At 34.5% G+C, this 17540-nt stretch overlaps 1 protein-coding gene across 2 annotated transcripts in view; it reads right to left on the minus strand.

The window, feature by feature from the left end:
* The window catches only part of NETO1 (neuropilin and tolloid like 1), a gene marked incomplete at both ends in the record, with an annotated part of 63107 nt that overhangs the window by 31141 nt on the left and 14426 nt on the right, over window positions 1-17540 (minus strand). The window lies entirely within an intron of this gene.

The raw sequence follows: 17540 nt of genomic DNA on the forward strand, positions 1-17540 counted from the left end.
GAACTTCTCTCAGCTGAAGTGAATTTTCATAGAAAGGAGTCGTGGTAGCAAGAATCCAAGTGTCTTGCTGCATCAGCTGACCATACTAGAAACAGGTGGAGAGAATTGGACACAGACTGTGTGTCAGATTGTGAAAAACTTTTGCTGTTCAGGTTTTAAAGTCTGATCACATCCTATATTAAGCATACATTAACCTTTTGCCAAGCTGCGAAGGACAGAAAGCTCTGAAAACTTGGGGCAAAGAGAAAGACCTGACTTATTATGCAGTGCTTTCAGACCCAAGTCCAATAATTTGAGAGAAAATGTGTCTGTTCAGTCATGCCCACCAGGTAGTTGATACGCTTTGTGTTAGAAGGCTTCCATGTCCAGTTTTGGTAGTTCATGACAGAAGTAGAAAGACAAGTTATCTGCTCTCCATAAGTATTAATATTATGGTAATAAAATTAAATTTTTCAAAATGATAGCAAAGTGAAGATAAAAAGAATTCATACATTTTTATTTTAAAAAAACCTTTGTTTTCCAGATGTAAAACTCATTCTACCTGCTGTTTCAGTGTTTATTATCAATTTTCAAAGCATCTTACTTGAGTAAACTTAATAAAGCTGAAGTGTAATCCAGACCATACATTGTAATGCATTAAAAAACTCCAGTCATACCTTCCCATTTTTTAGCAATACAGTTATTACAAAGTCACACCTAAGTAAAAAATCTGTTAAAATTCTACAGATATGTTAGATCTTGAATTGGACAGGCTGTGAAAAATTATCTTTCTGTAGCTTAAGAGTGAGAGTGAAATAAAGTCTGTGACACTTGAAGTAATATATTAATAGTATATTGGCTGATACAACAGTCTGGAAGTAAGGCATTATCAGAGATTCTGAAATTTCAATGATGTTGAAGCATATTTACCCAGCAAAATTTTGTTTTTAAAATAATCTACCATTAAATAGATTATACTTCAACATCTCTTCTGTATGCAATTCAATTAAATTGTTATTATCTGTCTGGCTGAGTCAGAACTCTTTTAATGGTATCTAAACACTGACTGACTAGATCTTCTGATAGCCAGGTAGTCATTTCTTTTGTAACTAATGAAAATCAAGTTCCATTAGGGAAAATTCCCAAGTCAGAGAAAAAAAAAACCAAAACAAAACGAAAAAAAAAACCACTGTGAAAAACAAGATTGATCACCTACAACTAGAGAGAAAAACATGCAGTAAGTCTTGAGAGCACTGCAATACACTGACTTCTTGTTTTATTTCTTATGGGGAACTCTCTCATTAACTGAAATATGAGAAACATGGTATTTACATGGGAAACGTGCAAATATGTAAAGCATATGTAAATAGAAGACCTTACAGCCAAAATAAATACAATGCTTCTTAGATATGAAATGCCTCCTTTAAAAACTAGCAAGCAAAAAAGGGTATCCAAAAATTTCCTTAGGTGATACACCACTATCAGTTTCATAAATAACAGATTGTTGTTTTGTTAACTCAAGCTTTACTGCAAAATCCCTGTAAAGCACAGTACTACATTTGAAAAAATATTATGAGATACAAAATATGTACCAGGTTATTTAGAGTTACCACCAAACAAACAGAATGAGATAATTTAGAGTAGCCAGGAAGAAGCTGATGATATCTGTAGGTTTTCTTACCCTGTAAGAAATGGGTTGGATAATGAGACAGTGGTGGCTGAACAGATGGGCCCAAGATCTAGTTGGAGGACATTAACTGGTGGTGTGCAGAGGTACTTGATGGCTGCAGTTATGTTCAGTATCTTCCGTAATGATCTGGATGATGCAGCAGAATGCTCTCTCAGCAAGTCTGCAAAGAACACTAAACTGGTAGACACACCAGAGGGTCTTGCTGCCATCTTGAGGAATCCTAAGTTGGAAGAATGGACTAGCAGGAACCTTGTGATGCCCAAATACAAAGCCTGGGAAGGAAAACTCCAAGCAGCAGGACATTCTGGGAGCTACCCAACTAGAAAGAAGATCTGCAGAAAAGGACCTAGGCACCAAGTGAAACATGAGCCAGCAATATGCCCTTGAGGCTCAGAGGGTAACAGGACCTGGGTTACATTAGGCAAAATATCACCAACAGCTGATCCTTCATTGGTGAGGCCTCATCTGGAGTGCACTGTCCACTGTAGTGGAATTTGCTCCAAATCATAATACAACTGGCATTTCCTAGAATATCTTAGATCTAGAATCCATCTAATTTCTCAGAATCATTTATATGTGAATAAAGTACACATGCTGAAGAATATGAACAATGAACAATTAATGTATGATTAGAAGACACAAGCTATAAAATCCTAGTGCATGTATGAGACCTATTTTACAGTTAATTTTTTTCCCCCTATTACTTAGAAATGAAGGAATTACTTGATTGAACTATGCAGTATAGATTGTTGATTTTCGAAACAAATGTTTATGCTTTTTTATACAGAAAAATATACTTTACATATATAAGCAAGAATCACAGCATGTAGCAGTTGAAATCGCTAATGATAAAAAAATGCATGTTCAGTTTCATTTATTGAACAGACAACTACAGATATATCTTTTCATTTTCCTGTACTTAAAAAACTAGAAGCAGTCATTCAGTTTTTAAACTATGAATATTTAAGGTATTCTAGTGTATGCACATCTATCTGTATCACAGAATTTATCACAGAACTGATTTCATGTAAATACTCATGGAAAAGTAAACATAATTGTAATATTCACCATATCATCAGCTATTTATTTTCAAGCTTATGAAATTAGGTATCTTTTACAGTTACTTATAGGAGCCTAAACTAGTCCTGCATTTTCAAAGGGTGAACTATAATACTTCTCCGTAAAAGCAGTGCTTGCAGAACTCTGTACAAAACAATTTTTAATGATTTTCTCCTAGTATTTGATGATACAATGAGCAAACAGGAAAATGACCAAAATATTCTAAAAGCATGAAAATTTGTTAAAGAATCACAAAAACAAATCTAAAATGAAGGGGAAAAAGGTTTTAAAAATAAATATTTTGTGATGTGTACGAGCAAGGGGATTTAGCTACTCCACTAGAAGAGCAATGGAAAAGTGCTAAGGAACAAAAAAGTTCTAAGTGAACCAGATGCACAAAAATATAGGAATTATTGTTTTGTTAGCCAAAAGGAAATTCGTTCAATGAATCTTTATGGCTCTGTAGTCTTACTGACACTCCAATAAATATTTCTGTGTCTGTAAAACAGGATCTTCAAATAAAAACACAGTTTACTAGACACCCTGAAAAACAGCTCTATAATAATTATAGCTAGCAAAAAACATATTTAGCCTTGATATTTTACATACTGACTTTTAAAGAAAACATTGTGAGCAACAACATATACTTTTGAGGTTATACATAGAACAACACCTCCAAATTCTTCGTTTCTCAGTGCAGTCAGAAAAGAAGTTAACTGAAGTAAGTAAGAAGTGAGTACAACTCAGCATTTCACCTCGACATTCTAGATCAACAAGGACTCGTGAAGAAAACTCAGTTACTGGGATTTAACTCAGCAGTAGTCCAGCACCACAAAGTCATTCTTTCACTTAACCAATAACCCTTTACCAGTATATCTCACCCAACACCCAGCAATCCTCCAAAAAAACACCTCCCTCCTAGCCATCTTCCCCTTAGCAGGCTATAAAGCAGGAAGCTTTATAGCCTTCCACATGTCACAGGGCATGGAATAACCCTTTAGCAATCCAGGCCACCTGTTCTGGCCCCACCCCATCCTCTACTGCTGGAACATAAGTGCTGTGGCTCGCCCCTCCTCAAGAGTTCTGTTCTGGGTGTGTTTCCGTTGCTCATTAGCAGCCATGATGCTGGTTATGCTATTAATGCTTTTTTATCTGAAACAGGGCATAATTGAAGTGAATGCCCTAAAGAAGTTTGAGAAATTCTGTTTTTGAAAATGTAGGACTGCAAGGATGCACTACTCTGCCTTGTGCTTGGTGATCAATGTCCCAGTAAAGTATACAGCTTCTATTTTTCTTAAGAAGAAATTTTATAAATAAATGATGCAAGTAGTAAGGAAAGTAAAATCATATTAAGAAAAATCAAATAAACAAATAAACAAAAAATCATAGAAATATACAGTCTACTTACTCAAGCTACTTTAACTAGATTCCATATAGTATTGCTGAAATAACAAAGACTGCTTCCCAGAAATTGTATTTCTAACTTATTTTTTTAATTCTTATGTCACACTTACTGTTCTCAGCTCGTTCACAATCAATTTATCTGTATGCTGTAATTGGTAAGTTAACACCAGTGTTCAACCTCCATAGCTGTGGTGACATCAGTGAGATGAGATATACTGCATGCATTAGCAAGAGACAGATATTTGTATGCCAAAAATTAATATTTGTTTCTTTGGCATAATTTTGGAAATGTAAGGGCAGTGTCATCAGAAAAAGAGAATCCAATCTTAGCTACTTATTACGCTTGGTGAGACTATGTACACAAGAAGTGCTTGAATGAACTCCACTGGAACAGGATATATGAATATAGAGTTTGTGTCTAGATTTCTCTCTATGTACGCAATGGCGGACTTCTGGGATCTCAGCCTGCTTCTGTTTTACTCTATCATCTCTTCAGAGTAAGTTATTTCTCCAATATAACTTTTGTATGAGCGGGAATCAAGCCATCCTGAAATACATCCTCAAAGAGTGTTTGGACTATTTGATATCTGTACCTAAATCTCAAAAGTGTGAAGTACTTCTTGGTACTGCAATACAGACTTAGAAAGGAGAACAGGAATATCCACAATTACTTACTGCTTAGTGGAAACATTGGTTCTGGGAGCCTTGATGATTTGGGTGAGATTGTTTGGCAGATAATTGTTCTTATGTTAAATATTTATATTAGATGCAGGATGCCCCAATTAGGAATCACATTCCCCTCATGCAGCACAATGTGTCTAGAAATATGGGGAAAAGATCATCGTATGAGAAATATCTCAGAGTCTGCATACACCTTTGTCTGCCAGTTGCCCAGAAATGTGTGAAAAAAAACCTGAACTAGCTCAGGAGCCCATTCTATCTAAGAACTGCAGCCAAGCAATCTCTGATGCGACAGTGCAGTTGATATGGCTGCCAGGACTGGCTGTCAACTATCAAGGGCAGTATTGCATATGTGTCCCCAAGATAATATCTTAGTGGTTTCTTGTGGTTGATTAATGGTACCTAAACCTCACCAGGGAGAAAGATGAGAAAGGTGTGCAAAATAAAAGTGCTACAGAGCCTTTCCTGAATGATGTTGAATATTAAATATGGCCTAGTTATGTAATTTCAGTATAATATTACTAAGGCTCATGATTTGTCTTATTGATTTGTTAGAGATGACTGGTAGCCCAGTCCAAGGAAATAATACTTTCAGTTCGCTATAGAAATACTGGGGAAAATGACTCAGTGGGTTTAGCCACGAATGGTTGCTGGCATTCTTCAGATTGAATCAATTCATACATGGTTTTTCTTGCTACCATTGTGTGAAAACTCACATTGTCTTTTCAGAGAAGCTGTTCATGATATATTAGTCCATAGAGTGGATTTACCAGGATGGAAGAAATGTATGGGAATAATTTGGCAATGTAAAGTAACTGTTGTGATTTTATTGTAGTGGAAAGGCTTTCTCTTATTTGTATTCTGGACATAATATTTATTTTTAAAAAATTAACCAGAACATTCAAGAGAACTCTCAATTCTGTTGAAGTGCTACTTTGTTTTCAGCTATTATATTCAAATGAAATTATTAATTGTGCTGGTTCAAGTTGTGTCTGTGTCTGAATAACCTTTAGCTGACCACATGTTAAAACATATTTTCAATACAAATAGAAATGTCAGCAGTGTTTACATCAACTGACATCCCTTTGCTGTAGCTGGCAATGTTATGTAGGCTGTAAGGTACATAGACTCATAGAATTGCTCAGGTTGGAAAAGATCTTAAAGATCAAGTCCAACCGCAATCTAGGCACATCACCCCAACTCTTAACAACCCTCTGCTAAATCATGTCCCTGAGCACCACATCCAAACGGTTTTTAAACAGATCCTAATTGTCATATGTGAACAGTTCATCTTCCACTTTAAGAGCAGATGTCTTGCCATTTTCAAATATTTTTCTCTTAGCACCTAGCAGAGAACCAGGTGTATTTTTCTAAAGTGAATAACCTTGTAAGAAAATAAATCTAGCTGAATGTGCAAAAACAACTGATTGCTTAATCATCTGTCTGTATAAGATACTAGAAAGATAAAACAGACATAATGCTCTTGAATATGTGATCCTTAGAGTGGAAAGAAGTAATCACAGAAAAAGAGCTTTTCATTATTTTACTCTGCAGCTGCTAGACTTTTGAAAGTTAATGGATAAAGTATATTGTAGAGCTGTACGATGTTTTTAAAATGTATTTAGTATCCAGTAGAAATATGTATTTTTTTCAGCACCAGAGGGAGAATTTTAGAGCTTCACCCATTCTCATTGTAGCCTGAATTTCCACTGTTTCCAAAGGGAAAAAAAAAAAGCTTAAGTATTCACTTTCAGTAAGCAAGAGGAGGAGCTGTGAAACTCCTGTAACATGAGGAATTGTTGAGCTCAACAGCAAGTCAATGAAACATCTGCAGGGAAGTCATAAGTCATCTGTCCTGTCCTTCCAGCCCTATAACTCTCAGTCATACAATTTTTCTTTTTCTTTCTGCTACTTTTTGGAGTTTTCTTGGTTAGAAATTATGTTCCTTTGAGTGCACTGAGCTGCTGACCACAGCAGTTTTCTTAAATGTAATATGGCCTATGAAGGTGGATTTATATCAGCTTGAGATGTAGACTATACTGTAGAACTGCTTTGGAGATAGTCGTACTTTCACTCTCCTTTTTTTCTTCATCTGTTAACAGCAGGGAGTAAAAGTTTTTTCTATGGGGAAGAGTTTCAATATATTCCAGAACTCAAAAGACTGACTCCTGTGAGTTCCTACTTAAATTTCACATATAGTTATGAATTTTATATTTCATTATACAGGATAAAATCAAGATATAAAGAGGATACACGTAATATATAAGAAGGGAGCAATAACACTTCCCTACTTCCTGATGGAATTTCTGAGATTTTGGGACAAAAACACCTAGACAAAGTTCAAGCCCCACGTAGATTATTGCCTTTTGATCAGGTGACAGATGCCATGATGCAGATGCTGGGGAAGAATAATGTTGGAAAGGTCATTCTGGTTCCTCATACACTTAAGGAAGAATAAAAAAACATGAAGGAATGAAGGAGGATATATGTGCAGATTGTGAATTCATGGTTTACCTAAGGATTTACAGCTAGTTTTTTGCCTTACGGTTCTGTTGCTTCCTGTTGGTTACAACTTCATGAAGGTAACGTTTCCTTTTCTTTGACAGTTTTGCTCCAATTAAAAGTGACAAAATCCAAACCACAATTAATTGCTAATACTTATATAGCATAGACAATCTATTAGAAACAAGACACTACGTCATCTGGGACTTCTATTATTTTGATGAGGAAATCCCTACTATATCCATACATATGTCTAAAATAAACATAGTTCATACTATTCCTAGCCCCAAATGATTTCCACTTAAGGTAAACACTTAAAAAGTGTTGTTAATCAGGAGCAGTAAGACATGTTTTGTTACATACCCACATGAAAAAAATCAACAGGATGATAAATTCTAAATCAGAGGGTCTTCAAACTTTTTCTGTAAACTAGAACATTTTAACCAATTGACAGTAATTTTATGTATCATTCATGCCACATGCTCAGTATTCATTAAATGATTCTGAAGCTGGTTTATCATGGAAATCAGAAAAATATAGCTCATTGTAGAGCTGGAGATCTTTAATCCAGAGTTTGAATAGCTTTAAACTGATGTCTGCTAGCACCATAGTTACATCTACTTTTCCCTGAGATACGCTACCCAAAGAGGTTGTGGAGTCTCCTTCTCTAGAGATATTCAAACCCCACTTGAATGATTTGCTGTGCAACCTACTGTAGGGAACCTGCTTTAGCAGGAGGTTGGACTAGATGAGCTCCAGAGATCCCTTCCAACCCCTACAATTCTGTGATTCTCTAATTTAACAAATCTGCACTTTTTCTGCTCTATTCAAAAACTACCAATCCAAAGCAACAATTTGACTTCCACTGGATTTGCTAGCATTCTTAATATTATTCAAGTAATTAATCAATACAGATAATTATGTCCACAATCCGACCTGAATTTAGCAATTTGTGCATTGAATGTTACAGCAATTTTCTAGCTCAGTGTCTTAGAAAGAGTGAAAATTGGTCAGTCATAGTACCCAGGATTTTTACGTATAGGTCAGCTGCTTATCCAGCAGGCAGGCAATAATTACATTTCATTTGACTAGACCAGGTTTCTGGCTGCCAAACAGCAGGATTTTTCCTAGCTTGATTTAAAAGAGTCATCTAAAACTGTAGTGATAAAAACAAAACAAAACAAAAAAACAATAAAAACAACAACAACAACAACAAAAAACCCCATCAACATGAATAAAACTTTATACAAACAAGTATATTACTGCTAAGAATGATCATTGTAGAGATCGAGCAAGCACACAGGAGAAAGAGATTCAAAGTTACCTGAATCTTGATTTTTAAACTGCTGCATCAGTATGTATTTTACAAAAAAAAAAAATTACTTATTTTAAATAATTTCATCATGAACTTTGTAGTTGGTGGCAGTTAATGACCAAGTGTTTAATCCATAAAATTAAATCAGCATTAAAGAGCAAAACAATTATGTGAGTAATTTGTTGCATTCTCATTTAATATTAATTTTGACTTAGAGTTTAGAAATGAACTACACGAAATAAAGGAAAAGAAAATTCAAAAGCAAACCGGAAGTGGTACCATACAATCTTTTATTAACCCACATACCGCAACCAGCAGATTTGATAACATTGTCTCTTGAGCTTCAACTATCAGATAACATCTGGCAAATTATGTTTGTAAGTCCGGTTACACAACTTCTGGCTTCTCACTGTCATCTACGGGGCTGATATGTGACTAGAATAGCACATTTCATGCTGCCTGCTTTTGTCATGCTACCACAGATTTTTAATAATGGATGTTCCATGGCATTAATTTATTTGAATCTGAATTCTCAAAAAAATATTTGGCCATTCTGTTCTCATCATCTTTCTCATTATTTGAGCAGTCTTTCTTAACACCAAACACAAAATAGTCTTTTGATATCAAAGTATTCAAATAACCTTTATGTATATCTAGCATAACATCTCTGAAGTAATGTTTTTTGAGTGTTATTGAATAGCATTTGCTTACTTATTTCTGGAAATCTGCCATTATTTTCCTTCCTATCAGATAGTATTTTCATTTATCTGGTAGACTTCAAATATCAAAATTTTTCTGTAACTACAAGTCCATTTTACACCATGTAGCACAGACTAAAACATTTTTGCTCACTGAAGTTAAATTCTCTACAAATCTATTTGAGGAAACGCTAATGTCAGACCCTCATTTACCTAGTGAGTTCTAAACTAAGCTGTTACCATTCAAAAAAGTGCATTTGACATAACTGAGTAGAGTCTTCAGAGCAAAAAGAAAACTGAGGGAACAGAATTTCTTGATTTCAAAAGGTTTTTGTAAATTTGAATATTTATGATATTTATTATACTGTACATTTTTTGTAAGAAACTGAACATGTGGACAGATGTAATTTAGCTCACTGTAATGTTATTGACATAGTTATGAATAATCAGTATATTTTTAGTTAAAAAATCTCAATTAAACTGTATGTCCTTAAAATTGCAAAGCACTCTTAGGTTAGATTAGGAATACCACACCAGAATGGAAAACTAGACTTAATCTAATGTCTCTGACTATGCAAATAATATCACCGATATGACTACAGTCCCATCTTTACACTGGAGAAGAATTTGTTCTGTTTAGATGAAATCTTTTCAGTGTTGTATAAAGTTGTAGACAATGCTTTTATGAATAAGATTGCACTAATTTAATCAACATTGTACTGCAGTGAAATCACTTTGAAAAATAAGATGCACTTTTTGGGAATACATGAAGGATTAAGGAATTCTGTTTTCATTTACTAATCATAAATGCAAAATTTGAAAGTAGTTTTAAGTATCACCTTTTATTAATAAATTGAGAATATAACCTTTTAACAGAATGAAATTTCTAGCAAACAAGATTTCTTTTGCTTTGTACTTAAAGGGGAAAGAAAATGCACACAGTGCAAATACATAAAATGTAATTGGAAGATAATTAATTGCCAGACCTATGAAGAAAATAATCATTTTTAATTCACATCTTCCTAAATCCAATTTTACTTAAATTCTTTTTCTTTCAATAGACATTTTAGCATCAAAATGTCTTTACACTAGCTCCTAAATGAATTGAGAAAAAAAAAAACAAAACAATATTTTAAGTGTCTGCAAAGTGCTGGATAAATGAATGAGGTGACTAAGGAATAAGTAAATTAATGATATGCAATCACAGCTGCCAGTTCCCACCACATAATGTGGGAGATAGACACCACTCTATGGAAAATCTGTAGCTGAGCTAGCTCAGACTCAAGAAATTTGTTTCTTCATTTTTGGAAAGCATGCAATATACATAGCTTCTCAATCCTGACTTCTACTAAATTCCAACACCAGATAGGGTGAGGAAATGAGATTTTGTAAACAGCTCAAGACAATGAAGATCATCATGACTTTTGCTTGGTACCTCTTGTTAGTGAAAATTTTGTCTGGAATTTAATTTCCAATTTTAGAGAAAGGAACACATAATAAAATAAACACACAAAATAATTAAAAAATTGAAAGCAAAAGTCACAGGCCTCTTTTGTTATCAATACTTGTTCCTTTCAAAAAACATTCTCAGACACTTTCATTTCAGAAAGCCCAACTGGCAGTAGTGGAAATGTAGCAAAAATCTACTTGTTTTGTATTCAAAACATAAAATACAAGGAGAGGAACCAGTAATCATTGTTATTGCAGAACTTCTATCACTTCATTTTACAAAGCAGTATAACTGATTGACGAATGGAACTGGGATAAAAAATGTATTTGAACTAACCAATAACCACATTTGAAAAAAAAAAAGATGCACTTTTACATAAAGAAAGTACTTTCATTTCAGATGATTTTGAGGAAGACAGACAAATCACTAATTGTGGTGTTCTAACACCAACAAAATTCAATTTATTGCATCAGAAAAGAAAAAAAAAGAGAGAACTGAGAGTCAGTGAATAAACTTAGCATTCTTAAGGTTATATTAGATTTATGGTAATTATTAAATTGACAGTCACCAAATTGATATCTACCACATATTTTGAGTAGAAGTGGAGAACTACCACTGAGCCCTGCTGTGTCTTATATTTGGCAATAGAACTTTTTGTCAGCCTTACGCTTTGGACCTAGAGAATATGCTATACGTGAGATTGTAAAGGAGTATCAGTGCACAGAGGGAATTAACATTAGAAGAAAAAACATTTTTAACCTAGCATACACAAATACTGAACAGGTCTCACAATAATCAAATGGCTCTTGCATCAACCTACTATTATCTTCATATCCATATTCCCTATAAAATTTCAGATTTAAAAGTTTAGATTCTTTTAAGATTTCACTTTTGAAAGTTCAGCTTCTCACTTTCTCTGTTTTTCATGATGATTTTTAGAACAGTATGTCTACTTTTACTATATGTCTAAGTTAAAGTTAATGAGATGGGGTTTGTTCATAAACCCTTAGTGCAGGTAACGATGAATACAGCAAATAGAGCTTGTCAGCAGCTTATGTTAGTAATTCTGATTTGTCAGAGCTTTGTAATTATAAAGAGTTTGGGAGAGACAGCTGAGAATAATCTCTGTGTTTAGAAACTTAATTCAAGCTCTTTTTTTTTCCCCACTAGTTTGATTTGCAGCCAATTTGAATTTGATGCATTTACTAATTTACTATTCATATTGCAAAAATACTCAATTCTAGAAACGGAAACATGACTGACTTTTTCAAAGACTACACTATGCAGAATAAGAGTTCCTAGTTATTGGATAAGAACACTTTTTCTCAGTTATGGTGCATATAGAACTTTAAAACAAAGGTTTGTGTCAATTTCTTTAAGGACAGTTAGGCAGAAGAACTATACAAAGAAAGCAAAAATCTGTTAAGAAAAGCTGAATATAATAATAAGAAGAATAACAATAAGAAGCCTTAATTATTACTGCTAGATTTGAGAAATACTTCAGTAAATAATGTGATTTAAAAAAAAAAAAAATCAACAATCACTTATGCAGATGTCAAATTAACAACAAATGATAACTGACAAATGAAAACAAGTGATATAAACATGTTTTTGTACCTAACATAAAAGCATAGTTTTCAATACGGACAGCTAAAGAATCAGACTACTCGCAGGTCTGTGGCTAGAATAGGAAATAGATTCTCTGCCTAACAGTAGAGTCACAGTCATGCTGATTATACAAAAGGACAGAGATCATTGTCAAGATTTACTGGCCATACACCTCAGAAACTTGTAGATACATAAAGATGAAAATTCAACCACTTAAGGAATGGATAAGTAAAGAGGAATTGGACATTCACATTGCCAAGGTCACCAAGAGAAAATGCTACAGACAGAAGTGTTTCCAGAGTGGGGTCACAACACAATCATCTAGAAATGCATCCCAGTAAAAATAGACCAAAAATTTGACAGATAAGGAAGTCAGATGAGCTATAGTGAACTAAAATATTTTGGATACTTATTTGTTACATATTAGGTAAGAAGTTTCTCATTTTTTTACCTGATGAAATAGGTGTGAAAATATTTGAAGGAGAATTGTGAAGATGTCTTATAAATTTTGGAGGTAATACGCTGAATATATATACTAATAGTGAAAATGCTCATAGTAGACTAGTTGTTCCAAAGCATTTGTGGAAGAAGACTACCCAGGCTTCTGTTCAGTACAAATTCTTTATTATCTCCCCTATTCTGTCATTTCCAAGTGCTTCACAAATATTACAGTCAGATCAAGCATTAAAAAGGAAAATAAATGTCTAGGGCTCACTGGTTATTTCTACATTTTAAAGCAGAGGATGACCTCTCTAAATCAGACCTGAGGCTTACCAACTCAGTGTAGTAATTATATAAAGACAGAAGAGTGTCTCTAGGGGAAAAGCATAACAAAGATAATATTTGAAGAAAATTCTCCTCTGCCTCTAAGATTTCATTTTAATTGTTCTCTATCAAGTAATAATATAAACTGTTTTCAGAAGATGGTGTTGTAAAAATACGGATTAATATTAAAAAAAAAAGTTTGCTTGGATTATTTTTGAACATACGTATAAATTTGTTAAATTTTCCTCCTAGGTGATTCTGAAAAGACAAATTCTTTGTCAGGGAAACACTGTTCCTCAGTTAAAAATATTTAGCAATGAAAAACTATAATCACCTTTATTGGTAAGATCGCATACATACCACACATATATGGAAAAGTTTTTCCAGTGGAGATAGAGAACAATTATTTGCACATATAATACTGTAAAATGTCCTACTCAACCTCCTCTAGTATTCTGTGTTCAGTAGTTGTGGAACAGACACGGAGAAGGGACTTGTGGAGGGAAGAGGGACGGTAGTGATGTCAAAAGGAACGTGGCATTAAGGAAGAAGAATTTAGCTTTTGTAACTAAGAAAACTGGCATCTTAAAAAGTATATTGGATATGGTCCTCAGGAACATGATTTAGCAGTGGGTTGTTAGGGTAATATGGTCAGGTTGTGGATAGACTTGATGATCTTTGTCGTTTTCAACTTGAGTAATTTCTATGATTCTATATGACTATCATCTCTAAGCTTCAATAGGACTTCCATAGGAGTGTCTGAGGCAGAAGATACCCAAATAAAATAAAACACTGAGTTAGAAACATATTGCTTGCATGTGTGGTGTTAGTACCACACATCTTAGAAAGTCCCTTCACTCCTATGTACGCATAGTCAACACAAATGCAACTCTTATGCCTCCAGTTAATGCAGTTGTTACCAAACTCTGCAATAGGTTTCTTCTCTTTTTCAATATTAGCCATGTCATCTATTTCTATTACCCTTATTTTTACAGCAAAGTTCATCATAGCAGGGACTTCAGTGTACAGCTTCTTTCTGCTAGTAGTATAATACTTTCAGCATGCAGAGATTTCTATAGCAGGAAGTTCTGCAAGGTATTATTAGAAAAAAAGAAAAAAAAAAAAAGAAGAAGAAAAGTGATAAAAAGAGGTGACATGGGACCTGAGAATCTTTTGAGAACTTCCATATACTCATTTGTTCCACTCAAGGCATTCTTTTTCTCTTGGTATTTGAAAGAAACTCATTATCTCATTACCTTCCAATATGTATGATACTGAAATACTCTGACCTAAGCCTACAGTTCATGGAAATTAATGGGGTCTGTAGAACAGAAGAGCGCAAAACAAATTCCCTTGAAAATACATTTATGTAGCTGATCATGACGTCCATTCTAACGAGCAAATATATCATACTAGGTATTACATGCAATTCATTTTCATTCAGAAGACCATAAGTCCTAATACACGCATTACAAAAGGCAGTGCAGTGCTGTCTCCTGCACACTTGCATGAACACATTAAAAATTCATAATTCAAATAAGTATTTTATAACAATTTGAAGTTCTGAGGACTAGAAATAAATGCAACAAACTCACACATTAAAAAAAAAAAAAAGAAATATTGTTCTGGCTCAAAAGCTTAAAGGAAGATTTACAATGACTCATCTTTCACAATGTTAGACAATTTCCTAGAGGAAAACGCAAACACATATAGTCTCATGTATTCCGAGACAGTTAATTATTTTCCAGAAAACTTACATGGATTACAAGCTGGTTAAAAATTGTTGTGGCTGATTTTAACTTAGAAGCAATTAGACCAATGTCTGAAGAGAACTGGGAATTAAAGTAAAATGAAACAAAATGAAATGAAACGAAACGAAACAAAATGAAAATAACATGAAAGTGAGCAAGATTTCACAAGCGCTCTTCACCTGTCCTGGGTGTCTGGGATGCCTAAATACACACAAAGAAGGACAAGGATATTATGTGTCGAAATGACTGTTCTCTAGAATTACAGTTGAATTTAGTTTATCTATCAAACATTTTTCATCATTCCTAAAATACAGACCTACCCTGATCAAGAAGACTTTTTTTGTTGTTGTTCTTTTTGGGTTTGCTTTTTGTTTTCCTCAAGATAGATGATGTTATCGTTGTATTCTGTCTTTCTAGAGCTACTTGTACTAGTGCAATGTGGATGTAAAAGTATCATTGTTCTGAATAGACAGAGTTTTACAGTCCATTTTTGGGGAATAAGAGTATAGAGCTTTTTCAGTTTTCTTTTTTCAGGCAGCTGAACAGAAAACATTACTGTCTGACCTTTATATTAACAAGACTAAATAAAAACACAGATGGTTTCTACTAAGTGATGGAACTGAAAGTAATGATGTGCTATCTTAAGCCACTGTCCTGCAAAATCAGAGACCAGGATAAACAAAAATCTGATTATTCTAGCTGAGTAGCAGAGATGGAATAAATATGTCCACTCTCTATGTGAATCCTTGTCTACTCTGAAAAACTGAGTCATTTTAAAGAGTGGTTGTCAAGAATAAGTCCCTTTGAAGTACTGCTGGAAACAGCAAGATTAGATGTCATGGCTTTGTGATTTTTGGTTTTCGGTATTCCACATCATAACATCATGTGGGGCACTGGACAAAAAATTTAACATCATTTGGGAAAATGCTCTTGAGACATAACTTTTTTAGGAGAAAGGAGGAAAGGAGGACAAAAGATAGAGAATAAGACCCAGACATGTCATGTGTTTGAAAGCTGTAGGTGTTTCAGTGGTCCAGAGAATAATGAAATAAGAGCAAGGGACATTTTGTGTACTTCACTAACCAATATGTTTTGCATTCAGAATGAACCAAAGACCAACTGCAAAATATTGTAGAATATTTTGAATATCAAAAATGACAATACAATATTTTGATTAATTTTTTTTCATACCTGAGATTGGAAAGTAAAAATAAAAGGTTGTATATGTATTTAGAAAGATTTAATAGGTTCATATAGTTTCATTTAGAAATGATTGAAGTTAATCTTTTTGATAGTAATTCTACTTAACAATAAATATAAAATCAAACTAGCATAAAATGAATGACTAAACTTTTTTTTACTTTTAAAAACATAAAAGCATACAACATGTTTCATATTTTAAATCCAAATTGCATCTGGTTGTTACTGGTACTTAGATAAAATAAAAAGTTCTTTCCTTTAACCCAGCGTTTTAACATTAAAAATATTCGAGAATTATACCATTCAACCTAATCATACTTAACCCTATAGCTTATAAAATCACAAAACCAGAAGCCTACTTTTTTGCAGTTGTCAGTAGTTTTATGGAATCATAGAATCATGGAATCATAGAATCACTCAGTTTGGAAAAGACCTTACAGATCATCAATTCCAACCATGACTTAACAATATTACCGTAACTCTAACAACCCTCCGATAAATCATGTCCCTGAGCAGCACTCCAAAGGGTTTTTAAACACACTCAGGGATGGTGACTCAACCGTCTCCCTGGTGAGCCTATTCCAGTGCTTAACAACCCTTTCTGTAAAGAAGTGTTTTCTGATATCCAACTTAAACCTCCCCGGGCACAACCTGTGGCCATTTCCCCTCGTCCTGTCACCTGTCACCAGTGAGAAGAGATCAACCCACTCTCATTTAAGCACCTTTCAGACATTGGAAAAGAGCAATAAGGTCTCCCCTCAGCCTCTTTTTCCTCAGACTAAACAGCCCCAATTCCTTCAGTCTCCCCTCGTGGCGCATATTCTCCAAGTGCTTCACAATCCTTATTGCCCTTCTCTGGACCTGCTCCAGCACCTCAATGTCCTTTCTGTAGTGAGGTGCCCAAAACTGAACACAGTACTCGAGTTGAGGCCTCACTGATGCCAAGTACAGAGGCAGGATGACATCCATAGTCCTGCTCACCACACCATTCCTGATACAAGCCAGGATGCCATTGGCCTTCTTGGCCATCTGGGCACACTGCTGTCTCATATTCAGCTGACTGCTCATCAGTACATCAAGGTCCCTTTCAATCAGGCAGCGTTCCTCCACTCCTCCCTAAGCCTGTAGGGCTGCCTGGGGTTGTTGTGTCCAAAATGTAGGACCTGACACTTATTATCACTTATTTGGTATATGATGATGTTGTTTTTATATAGACTTCTGGAAATTTTTGTCATAAAAGTCATTTGTCCTCCTAGAGTTCATCTTTCAGAATGCTGAAAAGTAATCTGAGGAATGAAAGTATGGTCTCACTTAAATAGAGTATATGACGAGACAATGATGTTTGTTTCAAGATGCCTGAAACCCCAACCTGTTGGGAAACTGCTGAAGTTAGACTGGCATTTTGCTTTGGTAGAAGAAGTTCTATCTATGTATAAAG

The sequence above is a fragment of the Tetrao urogallus genome (assembly GCF_951394365.1).
Source record: "Tetrao urogallus genome assembly, chromosome: 3".
NCBI lineage: Eukaryota > Metazoa > Chordata > Aves > Galliformes > Phasianidae > Tetrao > Tetrao urogallus.